This window comes from Mustelus asterias, chromosome 11 (assembly GCF_964213995.1).
Source record: "Mustelus asterias chromosome 11, sMusAst1.hap1.1, whole genome shotgun sequence".
Lineage (NCBI taxonomy): Eukaryota > Metazoa > Chordata > Chondrichthyes > Carcharhiniformes > Triakidae > Mustelus > Mustelus asterias.
This window is the reverse complement of record NC_135811.1, coordinates 75,478,513-75,504,568: the sequence shown is the minus strand read 5'-3', so window position 1 is coordinate 75,504,568 and position 26,056 is coordinate 75,478,513. Positions and strand designations below refer to the sequence as shown.

Below are 26,056 nucleotides of genomic sequence, written 5' to 3'. Positions count from 1 at the left end.
ATTCCAACCTATGATTTCCTGGCATGTTATTTCAGTCCTGCTTTGTTTTTTTTCAATAATGAAGCAACCCAAGTGGAAGGGCAGGACCCACAGCACAGCAGAGTACTATGGAGGGAAGGCGGTGAAAGAAATTTGGAATTAATTGGGGGGAATCATGTTGGTTGTGGGAAGAAGAAAGGACCAAAGGTACAGAGGGGATTTTAAAAATTTGCACAGTTTTGAAATCCTGAGAAAGAAAAAATGGAGGTGACCGTGTCTTGAATCTTAATTTTCTTGCATTGGGAAAGTAGGTTGTCAATTCAATTTTGACAATGTTCCATTCTATCTTTTATTTTTTTCTAACCCATTTTGTTTAATGAGAACATGAGGCACATCAATAAGCATTCATCCCCTCGAGCATGCTCTGCCATTCATTAATGGTTCATCTGCATCTCAGCTCCATTTGTCTGCCTTTGCTCCATTTCCCCTGATATCCTTACCTGACAAAAATAAGTTGACCTCAGATTCAGCCATGTTTTTTGGAATCTGTCTGCATAATTTAAACCTCCAAGCTCTGGTGCCACTGTAGTGAATCTGTGCTGCACCCCCTTCAATTTTTATGGGATTCTCCTGGTGTTTAACTGCAATTCCTGGATCGTGTTCAAAAAATATTCTCACTGACACATTAATGTATAAGTGTAATTCATGTAAAAAAATTGAACTGCTTCCCTAATTGCAGGCTTTAAAAATGCTTTGCTGATGTGCATGAACGGTGGTGAAATAAGTTGGAACTTAAATTTCCAAACCTAAAGTAGGTCTGATGTTTTCTTGAGTATTGTTTATGCTGATTTGTGGCCATTCTAAGATTGGGGGTGTTCTTCGGAGATTGGGAGGATACTTGGGCATAATTTAGCGTTGGCAAATTGGGCACAACATTTTCAAACTTCTGCATCACACACAAGGAGAATAAAGTTTAGGTCCAACTGCTTTGAATCTTACCCAGTATTCAAAGAGTTAACTCCATTATAAAATCCACTTTACCTGCAGCTTAGAAGTGCAGTGGCCGACATGCTCCCTATGGCTGCTATTCACAAAGACTTTCTGATTTATTAGAATGTAGTTTTGATCTCAATTTCCCATCATAAAACAATTTTGCTTTCCTTCAAACAATTGCAGAGGCCAGTTCTGCGGATAGATCAAGCATATCTTTTTGAATAGGGGTCTCGCCCAACTACAAGATATAAAGCCAACACCTCTTTTAAAATCTGTAAAGGCCACTCAGTATTTTGAATGACATTATGGACCTGGAAATGTGTATCTAGCCATTCACTCTTATCAAGTAACTCATTTCTTTGTAGGTTGATAAAAGTCTGATCTGTTTGACCTTTTCTGCCAGGCAAGGCAGATGGCTCGTCTTATCCCCAGACAGTAAGGAATAAGATAACCACTGAAGGGCTGATTGTAATGAAGATTAGTCACACAGCGAATGAAATGGTTCAGGCACACTGGTTAAAATCACATCTCTATGTCAGCTGAACAAAGAAACTGTATTAACCTCCCCTCTTAGCTGAGGCACTCCAGAGGCTTCCTTTTGAAGCCGTGCTTTTTTTATAAAGGAAATCAATAGTTTGCCATGTTCTGCTTGAAATTCCACAGCAGCAAACGGTGTGGCTGTGCTTTTGCAGTCCATATTCATTGACTGAGTCCAGCCCAAGTGAAATGGGGCAGGGCAAATTGTGTTGGCATCATTGCCTTTGCAACTTTTCACTAGTGGACTAGAACGCAATCTTTGGTCAGTTTATCTTTTAATTCTAAACATAAAGAATGCTAAAGCAACAGAAGAAGGTGTCTTTTTCGTGTTAAGAACTATCCACTTCGCCCAGGTCCCTTACCCTGAGTCTGCAAATCATTTTAAGTGTTTCTTTTTCAATTGTTCAGTCCACTTGACTTTTAAGTTATGGATTTTGCCCCATCACCCTGCCCCAGCCGCGACACTAATTGGCAGCTTCAATCCATCTGCCGTTCCAGCATTTCCTTTGGACCAGTGTTCGTACTCAAGTGTGCGAGTTAGATGTGGAGGTTAGATTGACATTTTCACTTCAAGATAACTATGCCTATGAAGTCCAGCCTAAGGACCAACCCAAACCCTTGTACTAACAAGTATTTGCTTAAAACAATTTTCTGTCAAAACTACAATTGTTCTCTTTTATGATTATTTCAAACACCATCACTGGAAGAATTTGAAAGGATAAAGAAAATGTTACACCACCTTTTCAGAGAAGCTAGCAATGGCCAGCATTGCACGCATCCAAATAATAAATTTTTTAAAAAAGTTATCAACTCACTGACCAGAAGAAACATATTTTCCTGATTTCCTTTCTCAAAGCTTTCCATAATTTTGGATAGCACAATCAGATCTCCCCTTAACCTAATTTTCTGTAATGAAAAGAAACCCAGATTCTATAGCCTCCATTTGTGAGACAGGTTTGTATGTTTTACATTCATGAAACATGCTAGCAATCATTCGCCCATTATAAACAGGTTAGTCACTTGCAATGTGTTTGTATTATTGAAACTACTGAAAGAAAAATTCTGACTCCTATCCATTTATTTTGTTTAGCACTGCAACATTAAGTTTGGTGAAAATAGTAATTTAAACTGAATAATAGCAACAGAGAGACTGCATGGGAGGTACTTTAATGGGCTAGTTTTACTGCTGCTATTAACAATTCAAAGTGGTTTAGACATTGTCACCAATACAATCTCAGCATTATTTATCTAACTGTGAATCTATTTACTGGCATTGTTGCAAGACCACCTGGAGAAGATATCGCTATATCTGATGCGACATTTATTTTAGTTTCAAGAGTTATAATCCCGTAGACTCTCCTGTAACATTTATAAAGACACTGATGTTAGGGTGCATTCTCTGTCTGCCGAGCCTGCACTCAGGCTCCTGATATATTCCTCTACCTCATCTGTGGAGGTCTTCTCTTGTTCGTTATCAAGATAACCTTTGATTGACATGTTCCCATTTGCTGAAAGTCAGCTCAAACCCTTGGTTTCACACTGATAATGGAATCTCTTTTGTCTCCTCCATCTGGTAGCGTCCTTATCAGGCAGATCATTTGCAGCATGTCTGCCATATGACTTTGCTCCAACATTAGTTGCATCTTCTCCTCGCCTCTTTTCTCCAGGGATTTGTTCGACGGCATCCTAGTTTACTTTTCCGTCACGGCTATTCTGCGGACACTTTGTGTAATCAGAGAATATACAGCATGCTGCCGCTTACTGCAATTTTTCCCAACATACCAAACATTCTCTCACTAACAACAGCTGGCACTCTTATAGTGCTTTTAACATAGTAAAGTATCCCAAGGAGCTGCACAGGACTATTATCAATCAAAATTTGACATTGAGCCACAGAGACTTATTACATCAGGCAACCAAAAGCTTGGCCAAAGAGATAGGTTTTAAGGAACATCTTAAAGGAGGGGAGAGAGGTACAGAAGTTTAGGAAGAGAATTCCAGAGCTTCGAGCCCACGAAACTGAAGACAAGAACTGGTCGGGAGGTGAGAATTTGAAGAACACAGAATTTTGGAGGATTATGGGGCTGCAGCTTTATTAGATAGTGAGGGGTGAGGCCATGGACAGATTTGAATGCAAGCATGGGAATTTTAAGTCAACCAAATGAGAGAGTGATTTATTTGTACATGCTCCAAAATAGTATATTCTGTTCATTGCTCACAGTGCCATAGTCAACATGCAGATTGAATGTGTGCCAAGTGTCTCAGGTTTGTCCATGAACAGTCTCCAGCCTTCCCTGTGGCTTACCACTAACTTCGCCCCTCTCATCCTCCTTCCAGCCTTTTCATATTTGGCCTCTTGCATTATACAATGCGATACAAGTTTATTCTTTTACAAGTTTCAACCAAGTAATGTAGACTGTAATCACAGCAATAAGTTCAAAAACTTCACAGCCAACATTACTTAATCAGATTACCTGATCATCATTTCATTGTTATTTCTAGGAGCTTGCTAGGTGCAAAGAAAATAGACTACTGTCTATTCGACTACTGTGTTGCTTACATGACTAGTAGCAACACAATGCATTTATATAGCACATTTTAATGTAAAATCATCACAGAGCATGATTGCAACAGTGATTGCACTTCCAAATGTTTAGTTCAGTGATGGGCAACTTAGGTAGTGAATGGGCCACATGAGCGGCCCTCCTTCAACTCAGTGGGTCACAAAATTAAAATCAGACTAATCATGACCCTGTGAATAAGATTAAATACATTTAATACACACCAAATATTTCATAAGTTATAGATAATGCTTAATAATTTATATTTATAATCATTAAAAACAGAAGAAATATTTATGCTTAGGAGACAGAGGGAGCGCATGGCTCTCTCAGTTGATGTGTGCGTGTACCTCACTCATGTGCCCTTGCTACATCTGCATATCACGTCAGTCATACTGGTCAGAAAAAAACTACACTGGTGGAAATCAGCAGAAAGTAGCAACCCTACACGTGAGCAATGGTCAACAAAAATCTCATGGGCCGCACTCAGCACCCAGATGGGCTGCATGTGGGTTTAATTAGATGTTAATTGTTTTGGGATATCTTAAGGTTGTGAAAGAACTACATATATGGTGGCACAGTGGTTAGCACTGCTGCCTCACAGTGCCAGGGACCCAGGTTCAGTTCCCGGCTTGGGTGACTGTGTGAGTTTGCACATTCTCCCCATGTCTACTGGATTTTCTCTGGGTGCTCCGCTTTCCTCCCACAGTCCAGGTTAGGTAAATTGGCCATGCTAAATTCTCCTTCAGTGTACCCGAACAGGCGCCGAAGTGTGGCGACTTGGGGATTTTCACAGTAACTTCATTGCAGTGTTAATGTAAGCCTAGTTGTGACTAATAAATAAACTTTAACTTTGAACTTTAACTTTGTTTTAAGCTATTTCTCTGATTTTCCTGATGAATTTTACCGTCCAGTCTTTCCTTTTGGGAGGTCTGCATCATAGAAAAAACATATTAATCCTTTTTCTAGCATTTTAAAATGAATTGTATTCACAATCTTGAGCATATGAAGTGATTTTCAAACTTTTCTCTGCCAAGGGTGGGGAGAGAAAATGCTATCTCAAATGTTGACACACAACTAAGGATCCTGCTCTAGTATTGACATACTGTCAGGCACCGCGAACAAATATTGATATACTCATGTCAATCCCCTGTTCTAACTTCCGTAAGATAATGCTAGATACCCAAAGGAAAACTATGCAATCATTACAAAAGGACAAATTTACAAAAGAAAAGCAAATTTTAACAGGAAATATATGCTCTGTAAGACAATAAATACAGATATTTAGAATAAAGTCTAAAATATGTGTAACTGATGGGCAAAATGATAATTTTGGAAATCTGCTGGGATCACACCTCAAAATGTGGAGACCACAGTTTGAAAACCACTCATTTTACATATCTGTACTCAGCCTTTGTGTACCTTCATTATGTCAACTACAGTGGTTCCGGAAGGCTGTTCACCACCACCTTGTCAAGGGCAATTAGGATAGGTAATAAATGCAAACCTTACAAGCGACACATGAATCCTACAAATGAATACACACAAAATCCTCTTGCCCCTCTCAATCCTCTCTCATAAATTCTCATTCTTATCCATCCTCTGGACCTTGTCATCTCTCATAGTATCTCTGCACTTAAAAGCTTGATTCCAACAAGGCTATCTTTTGATTCCTTTTCCACTCACATCCCCAATCACAGTATTCGCTTCATCCACTCGTGAAGAAAATTTTTATTTAGATGTCTCACAAACTAACTCTCCAATTCCCAACTCCTCCTCTCCTCATTGCTACTAATGATCCTTCAATCATTTCCACACCTAATTCCCCATTACTCACCTCCCCTTTCTGATACACATGCTATCTGACATCCTCTCTCATCAGGTACTTTTTTCATCCTTTTCAAAGCTGCTGTTATCACCTCACTCAGTAAAGAAAGAAACTTCTTTTAGCCCCATTTCAAAACTTACTCTCCTATCTAAGGCCTTCAGATGTGTCATTGCCAATTATCTCCATGTTCATCTTCCCTATAATTCCTTCCTCAATTCCTTGTCTGGTTCTTAGATGCCTCCCTTTGTATAAATACGTTCTTACCTTTTCTATCATGACCAGTGCGCCTCCAGCAATGGTCTCACTACCATCTTTTACACAGCACCCCCAGCATGCTGCAAGATTCTATCTTTGGATCCATCTTCTTCCTTAATTTCAGTTGTGTCGTCCACGGGTATGTGGTGAGTTTCCATACGTACGCTAAAAAAAGAAAAAAGTATATTTTTTAGGGATTTCTGGTGAAAGGTTATCAAAATGAAACATTAATTTTGTTTCTCTCCGTAGATACTGCCTGACCTGCTGAGTATTTCCAGCATTTTTTGGTTTTTATTTCAGAATTCTAGCATCTGTAGTATTTTATTTTTGTATGGTGAAAATGTCCCTCTCCACCTCTCCAGTGCCTCAATTGACTTGGACCTTTTTTTGTTCATTCATGGGATGTGGGTGTCGCTGGCTGGGTCAGCATTATTGCCCATCTCTAGTTGCCCTTGAATTGAGTAGCTTGCTAGGCCATTTAAGAGAACATTTAAGAGTCTACCACATTGCTGTCGATCTGGAGTCACATGTAGGTCAGACCAGGTAAAGACGGCAGATTTCCTTCCCTAAAGTGAACCAGATGGGTTTTTATGACAATTAACAATGGTTTCACTGTTATCATGAGACTGCCTTGTACTATCAGACTTTGATTTCTATCACAGATGTATTTGCAATTTATTTCAGCTCGACTTTGGGGAGATCAAAGCCATAATTTTGAATCACAGTTGAAGACTGTTCTCGTAGCTCTGACTCCATCCCTCTACTCAGCCACTCACTCAGGCGGAGCCAGACCTTTCACAACCTTGCATCCCATTCGGCCTTGAGCTAAGCTTGAAACCCCTACATCCACTCCACCACAGAAACTGCTTAAATAAAAGCAAATAGCAAAATACAGTAACTGCTTATTTGTGCTTCCACAATCTTAGGCCTTGTACATGCCTTTGTCATTTTCAGACCTACTTAAATGTCTTCCTTGTTGGTCTCTTGCTCAAAATATGGCAGTTTTCCTGTCCTGCACTAGTCTTCCACAACACTTGCCTCAATCAGTCAATGCCATCTCTTACATTTAAAGCTCTAGTTCATGTCTGTGATTCGGCTCATTGTTGCCCCCATCCTATCTGCAGTCCACCTCAGTACTTTTTCCTAAAAGCTCCATTCCCCTGATTCTGGCTTTCTGTTTATTTCTCTCTTTCCTTCACCACTCCATTGGCATCAGTGTCCTGTCCCTACTTTCAGGAATTCCCTCAGTAAATCCCTCTGCTTCTCCTCTTCTCAACGTCTTAACGCACCTTAAAAAAAGTTTCTCAAGTGCCAATACTTTGATTACGCTTTCTGTAAATTCTCCTAATATCTCTCTTCCTGGCTCGACATCTGTTTTCTTTACTTCATTTAACCCTTTGCGAATTATTTGTTTATGTTTAGATCCTATGCAAATTCAAATTGTTTCTTTCTTGCTCAGACAGTCTTTATTCTTCCTCATTTAGTGTTAGTTAATTTACTGATTGGGTTTTTTCAGCTGATTTTTGCCCTTTCACTTCAACTTTTCATTTGTAAATTGACTTATTAGCTATCGAAATACATGGTTGAAATTTTGACACAGAGCTGCCTAGTTCATTTTTTAAAAAAGCTATATGTGCTATTTTACTGGTTTAAAATAATGATTTTAATTTTCCAATCCCAGCTCTGTGGGTAGACTTGGAGAAACATAAACAGAGACCCTGGGCAAGATTTTACGACCTTGCTCGTCCCGAATCCGTAAACTCCTGCCTGAGGTCAACAGACCTTCCCATGCTCCGCCCGTTGCCCGCTCCGATTCCAGTCGCAGGAGGGCCGGTAAAATTCCGGTCACTGGGTGGGACTTGGGGGTGCAATCAAGCTTGAAGAGAGAAAGAACACGATCAGAACCTAGAGACTGAATGGACCAAGACTCTACCGGGTTGCCAAACTCTTGAGTTTGCTGGATATTTTGCATCCATGCAGAAGAATTTGTTTTATATTTATAAAAAAGAAAGCTAAAATTAAAAGTGAGGTGAACTTTTTTTTAAAAAGGAAATAAGGATAGTAGTGGAAGCATAGCTACCTTGAATTGAAAATTGATTGTACCTGTGTTAATTGATTAGTATTAGGATATGATTGCACTAGAAAGGATGCAGAGAAGATTCACCAGGAGCGGCACGGTAGCACAGTGGTTAGCACTGCTGCTTCACAGCTCCAGGGTCCCGGGTTCGATTCCCGCTCGGGTCACTGTCTGTGTGGAGTTTGCACATTCTCCTCGTGTCTGCGTGGGTTTCCTCCGGGTGCTCCGGTTTCCTCCCACAGTCCAAAGATGTGCGGGTTAGGTTGATTGGCCATGCTAGAATTGCCCCTTAGTGTCATGGGATGCGTAGGTTAGAGGGATTAGTGGGTAAATATCTGGGGGTAGGGCCTGGGTGGGATTGTGGTCGGTGCGGACTCGATGGGTCGAGTGGCCTCCTTCTGCACTGTAGGGTTTCTATGTTTCGTTTCACCAGGATGTTGCCTGGGCTGGAGTGTTTCAGCTCTGGAGAGGGTCTGGTTAGTCTGGGGTTGTTCTCTTTAGAGCAGAGAAGGCTGAGGGGGGAGTTGATTGAGGTGTACAAAGTTATGCAGGGTGTAGATAGGAAGGAACTTTTCCCATTAATAGAGGGGTCAATAACTGGGGAGCATAGATTTACAGTTAGGGGCAGAAGATTTAGAGGGCATTTGGGGAAAAGCCCAGAGGGTGGTGGGAATCTGGAACTCACTGCCTGAAAGGATGGTAGAGGTGGAAATCCTCACAACATTTAACAAGCATTTTGATAAGAACTAGAAACATCATAAACTTACAAGACTATGAGCCAAGTGCTGGAAAGTGTGATTAGAATAGATAGGTGTTTTATTGTTGGTGCAGACACGATAGGCTGAAGGGCCTCTTTCTGCTCTAAAACTCTATTGGTGAATCAATAACTCTAGAGACCTGTGCTCTTGTTTGCTGGAATAGCACAGTTGGTAGTTCTTTCAGAGAGCTGACACAGGTGCAAAATGGGCCAAATGACTTCCTTCCATGCTGTACGATTCTAACTCTACATTTTTCAAGACATGGGGCAGGGTCTTCCAGCCCTTCATGTTGCTGGGAATCATCCTGTCCCGCCAAAGGTGACCCGAGCAACTGAAATGGACATTGACTTCAGCGAGACCAGAGGATTCCACTAGTGGCCAATGGAGAGCTGCCTCCGCCACCGGAAAACCTGCCGCGGGGCAGTCCGGAAGATCCCGACCACAGATATGTAGCAATGGAAAACACAATTGTGATTGAGAAAGTAAACTCGGAACAATGCAGATCAGTCCAATTGTTCAGCATACTGTCGAAAACCCTGGATTTGGATCTATCTCTGCAGGTGTTTACACTGAGGCTTCTCCTAAACTGTCAGATGCTGATCTCAGCTGTTTTGCAGAGTGCCTTATTGAATAAAAGGATGGAACCTGGCAGGGGTCACACTGTGTTGCTCGAAGCCTACCTTTTCTGGCTGGTCTCCGAAATACCCACAGGAGACTGCAGACAGGATAGAATCAGATTAACGTTTAATTAAAATTTATCCTGTAAGGGGGCCAGTGATATTTTAGTAAAGTCTTGGTAATTGTGGCAGATATAATTGTATTTAGATTACTGTCATAGTTTCAGCCCAGTACATGGCACCAGGTGTGGAGGTAGCACTGAAACAGGTGCAATGGGCTGAATGGCCTAAAACATTGTTACTTATTTAATCTTGAGCAGGAGTGGAAGAAAGGGCCATAAATATAAGATAGTCACTAGTAAATTTACTCTGGATTTACTCAAAGAACGGTTATAATGTGGAATTTGCTACAACAAGGAGTAATTGAGGTGACTGTCACATGGTGCACTGAAGTGTAAGCTAGATAAAGGTGAGGGAGAACAGGGTATAAGGACATGTTGATCGGGTTAGATAAAGGAGGATGGAAGGAGGCTAATGTGGACTAGTTGGGCCATTCTATATATTTCTGTGCAATTACAGCATGGTTTAAAGTAATAATTTTACGTACAATTCTCAGTTTAATTGTGCAATTCTTGATTTAACTATTTAGTTCTCTTGTACTTGACTAAAACAATGTCAATACAAAAACTCTTCACCTGAATTTCACTTTAAGAGAAAAGCACCCAATTGTATTCAGTATTTTTTTGATCTGCATACCTGACGTACTTCAGTGTTATTGTTGCATGCTCTGTGGAATATAAGCCCTTTTTTTTATTGGAATGGCATTCTGTTACACGGCACCAAGGCCACATTTGTTTGACCCCTTTCAGCAAAGTGACCATACCAAGCCATTTGCGACAGACATACCACGCGAGCAGTTGTAAGACCCATCTGTTCCAAACAGCTGCTCCAGTGTTGGCTTGCCTAAGTATTCCACACCTTATGCCAGATATATAGTAGTGTGTTCAATTAAAAAGTGAAATCCTCTGTTTTTGAAGTGAGTTGAAATTTAAGAGTCTGGAGGTATTATTTGCTGACCTTGACAGATGTGTGAAAGCTTAAGTGGCAATGTCTCATAGTCATAATGTGGAGATGCCGGCGTTGGACTGGGGTAAACACAGTAAGAAGTTTAACAGCACTAGGTTAAAGTCCAACAGGTTTATTTGGTAGCAAAAGCTACCAAATAAACCTGTTGGACTTTAACCTGGTGTTGTTAAACTTCTTACAATGTCTCGTAGAACAGTGTGTCCAGGTACAATATGCATTTAATTACCTGTATTAAAAATAAATATTCCACCTCTTGCTACACCTACATCCCAAATAGGGCTATCCAACTTGCTTTTTCCACCTCACTGCATTAAGATAAAGACTCATTGCACTGTCATCTCCTACCCTGATTCATTCCCTCCCAGCAACCTCAATGCTATGGAACTCCTCAATTACTGACCTCTCACAATCCAAAGGCTTTTAAAACTCGTAGCATCATCCCACCCAATCTGGATTTATCTCAATTTCTCACCTACTCATTTCAGTCTTCGTGCCAAGCAGCTTTTTGTTTCTCATCAAAAAAGCTGCTTCCCAAAATGGCAAGTATTGTTGAGTCCTGAGCCCTGCTAAAACACCCTTTGCAAAGGTACATTTAAACTGAAGATTTTTTCCTGAAATGAAGTATAAAGCTTCTTGCAACAAAGAACTTTTTCCAGGTAAATGCTCAATGATTGTAAATTTTCTCGTTTGCTTTATTAAATAGGTGGAGCCACAACATCTATATTCTCAAAACCATGTGCAAATAACCTGGCAATTTCAAGCCACTTTCTGGCAGCTGACGAGTGGCTGTTGCCGTAGCAACAAAAATACTGTGCATCTAATGTCTGTTGGGAGAATGATGCTGGATGGTCTCAAAACCACTCAGAGGGCTGAGCGAAATATTTTCTTAGCAGAGATTCTCACCCGCAGTTCAATCTGACTGCGGATTTGTGCCATTAATTTTGCTCATTGTTCCAAACATATGCTGGTTGAAAGGGTTGTAAGCAGAGGTGACAGAGCAGAAAGCCTGCCTGCAATGTTTGCAAAGTAGTTCCACTCGCATATGTCAAGGCCAGAGGGGAAAAAAAGAATTGTTTCCCAGAATAAAGTAATTAAAAAGAAACAAAACTGCAACTGGTGTTCATCTGAACTCCCAAAGAATTCTGCAATTGGATTACTATACCATGTTGGATAGCATCTGTAAATAAAAATAACCAGCTTATAATTCAGGTACATACTCCTCTGCCAAAGGGAATATAACTTAAACATTATCCTTACAGATGTGGTCTCACCCTGCTGTGAACATTTTCTGATAATATATATATGTTTATTTTTAATTACTTATAGAACAATGCATATTAGTAATTATTAGATGGTTTTATTGAATAACGTATATACTATGGTATAGAATATATAAGTAACTTAATACATAACATATGCCAAGTGTAACATAATGGAGAGGATTAGGTGACTTTAGACCTATGGTTCCCAAGCGCTCTGCCAATAGAATTTTCCTGGTGTTCTGCTGAATCGATTGTAAATTAGTTGACAGCAATTTATTACTCCATTGTTTTATCTATTACTATTATTTATTCTATTACTCCTTTGTTTTATCATGCGGCTACCAGGCTGATAGAAGACAAACAGAAGACCTTGGTCTTTATTTGTCGCACAATTTGTATGTAGTAATTATTAGATGAAATTATTTGACAAGGAAGGTACTAGTGATTATTAATTGCAGTTTTGGACTGCACAGTTGTTGGTGAGGATTTCTGCAGTAACGTTAGTAATCCTGGCACATTCCTTGCTTATCCCATGAGAAAGAAACTGGTGAAACCCAACTTTTAGAGCATTTTTACAGAAAAAAAGGATCCAGAACGAGACCATTTCCTGTAATGAAAGCAAGAAGCCCCTGAAATGTTCAGCTGGCCAGTCAGCATATGTAAAGCAAAGAGCAAGTGTCATACATCAGAACACCATAACCTAGCAGCACAGTGGTTAGCACTGCTGCCTCACAGCACCACGGACCAGGGTTCAGTTGCGGCCTTGGGTGACTGTGTGGAGTTTGCATGTTTAGGACTGAGTTGAGGAGGAACTTCTCCACCCAAAGGCTTGTGAAGCTGTGGAATTCCCTGCCCTGTGAAGCAGTTGAGGCTACCTCACTGAATGTTTTTAAGGCAAGGATAAATAAATTTTTGAACAGTAAAGGAATTAAAGGTTATGATGAGCGGGCGGCTAAGTGGAGCTGAGTCCACGAAAAGATCAGCCATGATCTTATTCCACGACGGAGCAAGCTCGAGGGGCCAGCTGGCCTAGTCCTGCCCCTAGTTCTTATGTTCTCCCCGTGTTTACTTGGGTTTCCTCCCATTGTCCAAAGATGTGTGGGTTAGGTGCATGGCCCATGCTAAATTGCCCCTTATTGTCCAAAGATGTGTAGGTTAGGGGAATTAGTGGGGTAAAATACGTGGGGTTATGGGGATAGGGCCTGGGTGGGATTGATGTCTGTGCAGACTCGATGGGCCAAATGGCCTCTTTTTGCACTGTCAGGATTCTATGGTTTTTATGGTTCATAGTACATCCAGCATTTTCTGATTTTTATTTAAGCTTTCTGGCAGTGCTGTTTCCATTCTATGTTATTGGCCGCTGTAAATAGTGCATTGCTCTCCCCAGCTTATGCGGCCTACTGTCCCAGCACGGAGAAGGAGTCTGTAAGTAATATGTTCTGCTCCTCCAGCACAGGGAAAAAAGTCTGGAGTTGACGTACCCACTCTCCTAGAACAGGGGAATGAGTCCGCAGGTGACATGCTCTGCTGTCCTAGTCCAGAAGTAATTAGTTTGCTGTTGATGAAATATTCTGTTCCCCCTGCATAAAGAGAAGGAACCGTCTGGTGGCATGGCTTGCTGTCCCACAGAAAGGACCATATTAGTGGTTTATGCCAAATCCTGTTTTCTCAACTCTGAGGACAGTGTTTTCAGAGTACATGTGCTACGCTCAAACAGGAAATAAAATATTGTGGCTTCCCAAGCTGTATAATTGTTTAAACAGTTTTGCACATAAGCCATGATTGTACATTTGGCTCCTTCTCATATTACTGAAAGAGCATTAATCCATGAACTTCATTAAATTAATGGAAAACATATCACTGCATCTGTTGACTTGCGGTTTATCAGGCAGGCCAACTCTTGCATACAGTGGGAGAATGACGTGAGATTCTGAGTTACTTAGCTTCACAACAATATGATGTGGTTAAAGTGCTTGTTGTTAAAAGTTTCATCCATCTGTTTTTCTGTGTCTTTGAAGCACTACCAGCAGGGAGAAAGGGCAGTAAGTGGGTCAAACTTGCAAATCAATTAAGGTTTTTGGTAGTAATATGCTGTAAAGTGAAGTTAATTTATTCGTGTCACAAGTAGGCTTACATTAACGCTGCAATGAGGTTACTGTGAAAATCCCCAGTAACCAGCACGTCTTTCGAACTGTGGGAGGAAACCAAAGCACCCGGAGGAAACCCACGCAGATATGGGAGAACATGCAAACTCCACACAGACAGTGACCCAAGCTGGGAATCGAACTCAGATCCCTGGTGCTGTGAGGCAGCAGTGCTAGTCACTGTGCCACCCTGGGATTTTGGCAGTTACAATTTAAAATTAAATGTCCACATGAGAAGAACATACTTAAAGAGAAAATCAAATTTCTTAAAAGATGAGGGATAGTCTGGACTTGTAAGAAAAGTTATTTTATTCACCGATAACATTCTTATTTTTGATATATAAACAATCTGGTTCCAATGACCTCAGAGGGAACATAGGAATTTGGGAACAGCAATAGGCCACTTGGCCCTTTGAGCCTGCTCCACCATTCAATATGATCATGACAAGGGGTATGGCCTCAGCTTCACTTTCCTGTCTGTCCGCCTTGCCTAACAAAAGCCTGTCTAACACTACCGAAAATAACTTCAAAGACCTGGCCTCCACAAAGGGAGGCTTCAGCAGAAGAAATTCTAGTGTCTTACCAAGCAGGCTAAACCATACCAGTTGAGGACCCTGTAAAATTAGCTTTAAAAATGTATTTCAAGTGCTCTTTTTAAGCCTCTGAACCACCTGAATTTAACAGCAAAGCAAGCACTTCCTGCCAACTTGCATGTGGAATTACAGTGCAAAAATGGACCATTCAGCCCAAATTGTCCATGTTACCGTTTATGCTATGCTCAAGTCTCCTCCCACTCTAACTCAATCAGCATAACCCTCCATTCCTTTCTCCCTCATAGACTTACCTAATGTCCCATTAAATGCATCTGTAGTGTTCTCAGTGGTAGCAGGTTCAAGACTTGCCGACTGTTTTGGTCAGGAAGGCAGCAAGCAGCATGAGATCTAGTCATTTAAATCTGTCAAGATTTCCTTCAGCTGCTCATCACCCAGGAGTAAAAATTGAACCCATTGAGTTAGTAGCCAACAATTTAAAGTCGTGTGTAATGTGTGGCAGCAGAAAGATAATGTTCAAAACTGGAAAATGGATGCAGAGTGATAGTTGAAGCAAGATGCAAGCAAAGAAAATTGATAGAAGAAGCTATGTAAGGGGAATGAAAGAGGGATAAGGATGAAATATGGTCTAAATGAATTATTCCGGAGAAGTAAAAGATTTTTAGAATGGCTGGGCTAAGGCTCATGACTAAACTTTGAAGGTTGTGTTATCTTCCACAACTTCCGGAAGACTTCGATGATGTCCTTCCAATGTATAATGCTTTGGTCTCATTATTGTAAGGTTCAGTGTTTAGTAAGTAAAATGTTATTTTCCATATTGCTTAATTTGCTTATGATGTAGCACTGAGACAGCCAAAATTGTACTTTAAAACTTCAGAGGCTTTGAGAACTTGAGGTTTTGGAACCGAGTAAGATTTCAGACATGTGTTAACTCATTCTTAAATTCAATTCTGCAGGTGCTAGAAGCTCTCTGGTACCTTGTCTTAGCAGTCAGCCTACTCAATATGCCAGATCAGTTATCTGACCATGGTGGATCGCAGCCCATTTACACAGAAGCCTTCCATATATAGTCACATGGCTAGAGATCAAGGAAAAATCTTCTGTACAGCTCAGAGACACTGAAACCCCCAATTGCAATGCTTTTATTCTGAACAGAGGTGCTTCGCTGGGCTTTCTTCCAAGAATCATGCTACATAGTGCATATAACTAGTGAATAACTGGCATGACCTTGGCAAAACCAGGTGTTCTATTCCTTACATTATAACACCCTCTAGTAATGTGAATAGTGGCCTTATGCATGAGAATTTATAGTGATTTTACATATTTTGGCTTTAGGGGCACTTTCATCAGTTGGGAAATAGCACATTTTACAACTGCGAGTTCTTTCTACACAAAGTCTGCATGAAGTAAAAGTTTTCCTTTATTTTGTGGCCAGATGTCAGGAACGAAGAACATCGAAGTCAATTATTCTTTGGCTTAGGTGAAGGGTGAAAATTTGTCTTTGGCACCCCAGCCTTAGAATAACATGTGTATTAAATTTGTCTGACATTTCTGTTTGTAGTGCCACCCATTCTTTGGTCCTTCTTAGTGGAAATTAAGCAACAATGGCTCATAATAAAAACCTCAAGCCACTTAATGGAGAGTTATTGAAACAAAAGTTGACACTAAGCCACAGAAGGCACTATTAAGATAGTCAAAAGCTTGGTCAAAGTGGTGAGTTTTGAGGGATGTCTTAAAGGAGGAAAGAGGTGGAGAGGTTTAGGGAGGAAATTCCAAAGCTTGAGCATAGCCACCAGTGATTGAGCAATTAAAATCAGGAATGCTTGAGGCCACAATTGGATGAGTGGAATATTTCAGAGGCTCTGAGAGCTGGAGGAGAGTAAAGAGATAGAGAGGGGTGAGGTAATGGAGAAATTTGGAAAGAAAGGATGAGACTTGTAAATCAAGATGTTACTTGATTGGGAGACAATGTAGGGTGGTGAGCACAGGGATGATGGGTGAACACGACTAGATGTGTGTAAGGGCACAAGCAGCAGAACGTTGGAGGTTCTCAAGTTTAAGGAGTGCTGAATGTGGGAGGCAAGCCACAAATGCAATGGAATAGTCAAGTTTAAGTCAAAGTTACCAAAGGCATGGGTGTGGATTTCTACTGAGCTGAGGGAGGACAGAGTCTCGCAGTATTACGGAGGTGAAATAATGTCTTCGCGATGGCACAAAATGGTCGAAAGCTCCTCTGGGGGTCAAATATGACACTTAGATTGCAAACTGTGTCAGCCTCAGATATTTCTCAGGGGCAGAGATGGAGTAGGAGTTTATACTGAATGTTGCGCCAAGATGACATCCTGGCTCCTTTTAACACAGCATCTTGTTTGTATGTCCACAAGTCCGTCCTTGGCCTGCTGCAATGCTCCAATGAAGCCTTGCAAGAGCTGGAGGAGCAGCATCTCATCTTCCGGTTGGGCACATTGCAGCCCTCGAAACACAACTTTGAGTTTGGCAGCTTTAGATTGTGACCTTTCTCCTCCATCTTACAACCCACTTTTTAATATCCCATACATATATTGCCTCAATGCAACTACCCCCCCCCCCCCCCTCCTCCCACACCAGGCCAGCTGTATTTTGGTCTTAAAGTTGCTACTTTTTGTTGCAATCTCTCTCAGCTGTCACACATTTGCCCTTCCTTCAATTCTGACGAAGGACTTGAAGTGTTATCTCTGTTTTCTCTGCAGGTGCTGCCAGATCTGCTGAGTTTTTCCAGCATCCTCTGTTCTTGTTTCACATTCAGCGTCTGCAGTATTTTGCGTATTTTACTGTATTGTGTTTGCTTGGCAACAGAAATGGCTATTGTATGCTACCACATAGCTAACATACCTGTCCCTGCTCTCTTTCAAAGGCAGCAGTTGAATAACTGCAGCCCTGTGCAATTCCTGCTCTTCATGAAAATGCCTTACCTGCAAACATTTTCTTGACAGAATAAGACTCCAGGGCTGTTGTTTCATTCATAATTCCATTTAACACTTATTAGCATTCTCCATGGACACCAGATGTGAGCAATGTCTGCAAATCACAAGACTTTGATCTGACCCAGATTTCTAATATGCCTTGTTCTGTCATTTCCATATTTAGAAATTAATCTATGACTCTGTCTCAGCACCTCTATGCACTGAATAGAGAATTGCCCAGATAAATTTCCAAGCATTTGGTGGAATAAATCAATCAAAAACCCTACAAGCTTGTGCACTCCAGACTGATACAACCATATACATCGCTGTTTTTATAGGATTGGCTATTTAACCATTTAATAGAGGTCAATTCTGTTTCTGATTCAGATTGTTAGATCCTCAGTTTATATTGTTTATGTTGATTTATAAAAGACCCCGTTGACTATATCGTGCCATATTTAGAAACTTAACTGTGACCACTTTGGACCAGATGCTGGAGGGTTAGCGACTTCCATGGAACTGGAGCGTAGTACCTTCCAATCAGTGCCTTTGCAAGTGAAGGGGAAAAGAAAAATAAGCTAGGAGACTGTCCCCATTCTGAAAACAGAATCAAAGTAAACAACCAAAAACTGAAGTGCATTATTAAAGCTTAACCTCCAGTCCTCTTTTAACCTCAACTTAAAATAAGCCCAACAATATCCTAAATACCAAACCAATCACTTCCTACCACAAGCAATCATTTTATTGGATATGACTTTTAAAATATTGATTAACAGGTGAAGTCATTAATCGTGACAGCGTTGATTCAGGTGAAACATTTAACCTTTGTTTTTCAGAGACAAGTGTTATTTCCAAAACCTCGTTTTTACTGCTCTGTCTTTCTGACACTAACGATAGTAAGTCTGAGATGGAGCTATCAGACACTGAACAGGAAAATTGTTCAAGGGTTGAACCTTGCCTCATAAACAACTGGTCTTCGATACACAAAGGAAAACAATTTTGATCTCTTGTGCCATACTATGGAAGGGGTTACAGTCTTCAGTGTATCTCAGTTGGGCTGGGGAGACTAGGTTGAAAGAAACCACATCTGTATTTATTGTGGAATTGTCCAAAGGTGAAGCCATTTTTTAAAAGAAGATGGAAAAGAAATGAATGTATTTATTCTGTGCTACATAACCCTTTTTAATAGAAAGCTGAGTACTGAGTCATGCTGCCCAACTGAACTAAAACCCCTTACCTTTCCAGGGACCACATCCCTCTATTCCCTTCCTTTCCATGTATTTGTCAAGACACCCCTTAAAAGTCACTATCGTATCTGCTTCCACTACTTCCCCCGGCAGCATGTTCCAGGCATCCACCACCACCTGTGTAAAAAAACTTGCCTCGTACATCTCCTTTAAACCTTGCCCCTCGCACTTTAAACCTATGCTCCTTAGTAATTGACTCTTCCACCCTGGGAAAAAGCTTCTGACTATTCACTCTGTCCATGCCCCCCATAATCTTGTAGACTTCTATCAAGTCGCCCCTCAACCTCCGTCGTTCCAGTGAGAACAAACCAAGTTTCTCCAAACTCTCCTCATTGCTAATGCCCTCCATATCAGGCAGCATCCTGGTAAATCTTTTCTGTACCCTCTCCAAAGCCTCCACATCCTTATTGTAGTGTGGCAACCAGAATTGAACATTATATTCCAAGTGCGGCCTAACTAAGGTCCTATAAAACTGCAACATGACTTGCCAATTTTTAAACTCAATGCCCCGGCCAATGAAGGCAAGCATGCCATATGTCTTCTTGACTACCTTCTCCACCTGCATTGCCACTTTCAGCGACCTGTGTATCTGTACACCCAGATCCCTCTGCCTATCAATACTCTTAAGGGTTCTGCCATTTACTGTATATTTCCCATCTGCATTAGACCTGCCAAAATGCATTACCTCACATTTATCTGGATTAAACTCCACCTGCCATCTATCTGCCCAAGTCTCCAACTGATCTATACCCTGCTGTATCCTCTGACAGTCCTCATCACTATCTGCAATTCCACCAACCTTTGTGTCATCCGCAAACTTACCAATCAAGCCAGTTACATTTTCCTCCAAATCATTTATATATATATACATATATATTACAAACAGCAAAGGTCCCAGCACTGATCCCTGAGGAACGCCACTTGTCACAACCCTCCATTCAGAAACGCACCCTTCCACTGCTACCCTCTGTCTTCTATGACCGAGTAAGAGTTTTAACAACACCAGGTTAAAGTCCAGCAAGTTTATTTGGTAGCAAATACCATTAGCTTTCGGAGCGCTGCTCCTTCGTCAGATGGAGTGGAAATCTTTAATGTTTCTCAAGAACCCCAATACCACCTCCTTTTCGATCACGACATGACCCAAACTATCTACACACCCTTCCCCAGACCCTTCATCCACCAAGTCCCTCTCTTTGGTGAATACTGACGCAAAGTACTCATTTAGTACCTCGCTCATTTCCTCTGGCTCCACACGTAGATTCCCTCCCCTGTCCTTGGGTGGGCCAACCCTCTTCCTAGCTACCCTCTTGCTCTTTATATATGTATAAAAAGCCTTGGGATTTTCCTTAATCCTGCTGACCAATGACTTTTCATAACCCCTTTTAGCCCTCTTCACTCCTTGCCTAAGTTTCTTTCTACTTTCCTTGTATTCCACACTTGCTTCGTGTGTTTCCAGCTTCCTAGCCTTGACAAATGCTTCCATTTTCTCTTTGACTAGGCTCACAGTATCTCTCATTATCCAGGGTTTCCGAAACTTGCCATACTTATCCTTACAGGAATGTGCCGGTCCTGAATTCCTATCAACTTGCACTTGAAAGCCTCCCACATGCTAGATGTTGATTTGCTCTCAATCTACATTCTTCAGTTCCTGCCTAATACTGTTGTAATTAGCCTTCCCCCAATTTAGCACCTTCACTTGAGCACTCCACTTATCTTTATCCATCAGCACCTTAAAGTTTATTGAATTGTGGTCACTGTTCCCAAACTGCTCCCCTACTGAAACGTCAACCACCTGGCCGGGTTCATTCCCCAATATCAGGTCCAGTATCGCCCCTTCCCTAGTTGGACTATCTACATATTGTTTCAAGAAGCCCTCCTGGATGCTCTTTACAAACTATGCCCCAGCACTAAGTGAGTCCCAGTCAATATGGGGTAAGTTAAAATCTCCCACCACAACAACCGTTACTTTTACACCTTGCCAAAATCTGCCTACATATCTGTTCCTCAATCTCCTGCTGGCTGTTGGGAGGCCTATAGTAAACTCCCAGCATTGTGCCTACACTCCTCCTATTCCTGAGCTCTATCCATATTGCTTCGCTGTATGAGCCCTCCATGGTATCCTCCCAAGGTACAGCTGTGATATTCTCCTTAGTAAGAAGTCTCACAACACCAGGTTAAAGTCCAACAGGTTTATTTGGTAGCAAATACCATAAGCTTTCGGAGTGTGCTGCTCCTTCGTCAGATGGAGTGGTTATCTGTTCTCCAACAGTGCACAGACACAGAAATCAAGTTACAGAATACTAATTAGAATGCAAATCTCTACAGCCAGCCAGGTCTTAAAAGGTACAGATAATGTGGTTGGAGGGAACATTAAACACAGGTTAAAGAGATGTGTATTGTCTCCAGACAGAACAGCTGGTGAGATTATGCAAGACCAGGGGCAAGCTGTGGGGGTTACTGATAATGTGACATAAATCCAACATCCCGGTTTAGGCCGTCCTCATGTGTGCGGAACTTGGCTATCAGTTTCTGCTCAGCGACTCTGCGCTGTCGTGTGTCGTGAAGGCCACCTTGGAGAACGCTTACCTGAAGATCCAAGGCGGCCTTCACGGCACACGACAGCGCAGAGTCGCTGAGCAGAAACTGATAGCCAAGTTCCGCACACATGAGGACGGCCTAAACCGGGATGTTGGATTTATGTCACATTATCAGTAACCCCCACAGCTTGCCCCTGGTCTTGCATAATCTCACCAGCTGTTCTGTCTGGAGACAATACACATCTCTTTAACCTGTGTTTAATGTTCCCTCCAACCACATTATCTGTACCTTTTAAGACCTGGCTGGCTGTAGAGATTTGCATTCTAATCAGTATTCTGTAACTTGATTTCTGTGTTGGAGAACAGATAACCACTCCATCTGACGAAGGAGCAGCACGCTCCGAAAGCTTATGCTATTTGCTACCAAATAAACCTGTTGGACTTTAACCTGGTGTTGTGAGACTTCTTACTGTGCTTACCCCAGTCCAACGCCGGCATCTCCACATCATATTCTCCTTAACCAGTAGTTCAACTCCCCCACTCCTTTTACATCCCCCTCTATCCCGCCTGAAACATCCTGGAATTTTAAGCTGCCAATCCTGTCCTTCCTTTAACCAAGTCTCTGTAATGGCAACAACATCATAGTTCCAAGTACTATTCCAAGCTCTAAGTTCATCTGCCTTACCTGTTACATTACTCACATTGAAACAAATGCACTGCAGTCCACCAGACCCTCTTTGATTAGCAACCATACCTTGCCTGCTCTTCCTCTGAGTCTTACTGGCCCTACTCTCTAGTTCCCCTTCAGTTAATTCACCTTTGTGTTGATTCCCATCCTCCTGCCAAACTAGTTTAAATCCTCCCGTGTGACACTAGCAAATCTCCCGGCCAGAATATTTATACCCCTCCATTTTGGATGCAACCCGTCTTTCTTGTATAGGTCCCACCTGCCCCGGAAGAGATCCCAATTGTCCAGATATCTGAAACCCTCCCCCCTACGCCAGGTGTTTGGCCACATGTTGAGCTGTACTATCTTCCTATTTCTAGCCTCACTGGCACATGGCATAGGGAGTAATCCTGAGATTACAACCCTAGAGGTCCTGCTTTTTACCTTTCTACCTAATTCCCTAAACTGCTGTGGCAGGACCTCATCACTCTTCCTACCTTTTACATTTTACACCCTCTTCCTTCAGAATACTTTCTGTCCGTTCAGAGACATCCTGGACGCTGGCACCAGGGAGGCAACATACCCATCCTGGAGTCTCTTTCACGTCCACAGAACTCCTACCTGTACCCCTAACTATAGAGTGCCCTATAACTATTGCTCTAGTCCTCTTTGTCCCTTCCTGCTTAACAACAGAGCCAGTTGTGGTGCCACTGCTCTGATTGCTGCTGCTGTTATCCCCTGATAGGCCATCCCCCCCCCCCCCCCCCCCCCAAACAGTATCCAAAACGGTATACCTGTTAGAGAGGGGATGACCACAGGTGATTCCTGCACTGACTGCCTGCCTCTTCTAGCGGTCACCCAATCAATCTGCATGCACCTTGGGTATCACCACATCGCTAAGACTCCTGTCTATGACACTTTCGCCACCTTCATGCTCCCAAGTGCATCCAACTGACGCTCCAACCTATCCATGCGGTTTGTAAGGAGCTGCAATTGGGTGCACTTCTTGCAGATGTAGTCGTCCGAGATGCAGGAAGCGTCACGGTTCTCCCACATCTCACAAGTGCAGCACTTAACCCCACTGACCGACATTTCTAGCACCAATTAAATTATTTAAGAAAATTTATTAAACTCTTACCTTCGCTTTTACCTCCACACAGTGCCCTTTTTTTGGTTAGAAAAGGAGGGAGGGAGGAACATCTTCAGTGTTTTCATAGCATTGCAACTTAAATATTTTCAGAAATTATATGTATGGCACAGAGACAGATCATCTTCCCCAAACACTCCATGCTAGTGCATATGCTTCATTCAAGCCTCCTCCCATCCTTCCACCTCATAGCAGTCCATAGAATATCATAGAATAGAATGGTTACGGTGCAGAAGGTGGCCATTTGCTCTGTCATGTCCATGCTAGCCTAAGATGATAATCCAGTTCCTTTTTGAATTCCTCAATTGAACCTGCTTCCATCACACTCTAAGGCAGTGCATTCCACATCCTACCCACTCGTTGCTTGTAAAAGCTTTTTCTCATGTCTCAATTGCTTCTTTTGCTAATTACTCTGGATCTCAATTCTGCTGCCAATGGGACGTTTTTCGCTACCTACTCTGTCCTGACCCTTCATGATTTTGAATATTTCTTTCAACCTCCTCGCAAACTTCTCTTCCACAAGGAGAACTGTCCCAACTTCTCCAATCTATCTACGTAACTGAAGTTCCTCATCCCGAGAACTATTCTCATGAACCTTTTCTGCACCCTCTCTATTGTTTTCACATCTTTCCTAAAGTGTGGTGCCCAGAACTGGAAGCAATACTCAGTTGAAGCTGAACTAGTGTTTTATGAAGATCTAGCATACCTTCCTCGCTTAAGCCCAGGATGCAATATGCTTTATTAACCATGCTCTCAAATTGTTCTGGCACCTTCAGTGATTTGTGTGCAAATAGACTCAAGTCCCTCTGATCCTGTATCCCTTGTAGAATTGTACCTTTTATTTTGTATTGTCTCTGTTTATTCCTACCAAGATGAATCACTTTGCAATTCTCTGCATTAAAAGTCCTTTTGAAGTTCTCCACTATCTTCCTCACCGTTCACAATATTTCCAAGTTTCATATCATCTGCACCTGTTGAAGTTGTATCCAGTGCACCAATGTCCAGGTCATTAATATATAATAGGAAGAGTAGAGGTTCCAACACCGATTCCTGGGGAACTCTACTGTAAGATTTCCTCCAATTCAAAAACAACCTTTCATCACTCCCCTTTGTTTCCTGTCACTCAGTCAATTTTATATCCTTGTTGCTATTGTTATTTTTATTCACTGAGCTCGAACTTTGCTCACAAGTCTGTTGTGTAGCACTTTATCAAATGCACTTTGGAAGTTCTTATACACCACATAAACATCATTAAGCTCATCAACCCTCTGTTACCTCATGCAAATTAATTAAACAGTGTTTGCCCTTAAAAGAAAATCCATATTAGCTTTCCTTACTTAGCCCGCATTTCACAGAATCCTACAGTGCAGAAGGAGGCCATTCGGCCCATCAAGTCTGCACCAACCACAATCCCACCCAGGCCCTATCCCCATAACCCCATGCATTTACCCTAGCTAGTCCCCCTGACACTAAGGGACAATTTAACATGGCCAATCAACCTAACCCGCACATCTTTGGACTGTGGGAGGAAACCGGAGCACCCAGAGGAAACCCACACAGACACGGGGAGAATGTGCAAACTCCACACAGACAGTGACTCAAGCTGGGAATCAAACCCAGGTCCCTGGCGCTGTGAGGCAGCAGTGCTAACCACTGTGCCATCGTGCCACCCGCATTTGTCCAAATGACATTTAATTTTATCCCAAATTATCATTTCTAGAATTGTGCCCGCTACTGAGGTTAAATTGACAGGCCTGTAGTTCCTGGGCTTATCTTTACACTTTTTTGAACTAAATCTATCAGTATCACCCTTTATTCCCTTCTCCTCCATATGCTTTCCTCCGAATGCTATATTAGCATTTTAAGTCGATACTACTCACCTCAACCATTCCCTGTGGTTGCAAGTTCCACATTCTCACTACTCTTTGGGTTAAAAGAGTTTTTTCTGAATTTTCAATGTTATTTCTTGGTGATTGTCATGATGCTTCTAGTTTGCGCTTCCTCATATGGGAAACATTCTTTCTGCATCCACTCTATCAAACCTGTTTGAGGTTGTGTTCCCTTCCTCCTTACAGTAGTTCTTAGACCCTGGAACTATGAGAACAAGGTGCATGCGGCAAACAGGGTTTGGCTGAATCTTAGATTAATTTTTTTATTGAACCCACAAAACCACAGTACAAACTCCTTTATGATTTGACTAAAACTTACAATCACATGCGCGGTTGGTCATTACAGGTGCTGATTGTAGGCCTGAATCTGGAGATGACCAGCCCCCGTCCTCCTCCCTCTTCTGACTGCAGTAACCACATTTCAACGTGGTCAATTTTTTATCGCATTCAAGTCACATGATCGCACTCCTGGGCCTCAGGTGCAGATTTGGTTAACTTTCCACTGGATTGTTTGGCTTTTTAAACCTCTTTACCCTGTCCTGAGCTGTCCTGAGCTGTGCGGAACTGCAAGGGTGTAGACAATTCTCCTGCTGTTTCCACGGCAGAAGAATAATATGATTTCCCTCCCACAATGAGTGGTGCTTTGCTCATAGCTTATTCAGGTGTAAATGTTCCTTTCATTCTCAAAACAGGAACTGCTCACAGTTCGTGATTACAGTCAACCTGTGTCATTGTCAAGGTTTTAAATCAGTTAGCTCATTCCCTCTGTCAGAGTTAACTGTTTGATATCCTTCAAAACCTTTCATAATCTTAAAGACCCATCCTTCTATTATCAAGAAAAAAAAGATCCAGCCTGAGAATCTTTTCCTCATATGTCTTACCCTGCATTTCGGGTATCATCCTTGTAAATCTTTTTTGCCCGCTCAGTGTAATTTCTCAATCTCACGAGTCTAACCAAAAGAGGTACCAACTCTTACTT

At 41.8% G+C, this 26,056-nt stretch overlaps 1 protein-coding gene across 1 annotated transcript in view; it reads left to right on the top strand.

The window, feature by feature from the left end:
* myo1d (myosin 1D) overlaps window positions 1-26,056 on the top strand; it is a 562,434-nt gene that overhangs the window by 402,501 nt on the left and 133,877 nt on the right. The gene's annotated exons all lie outside the window — the stretch shown is intronic.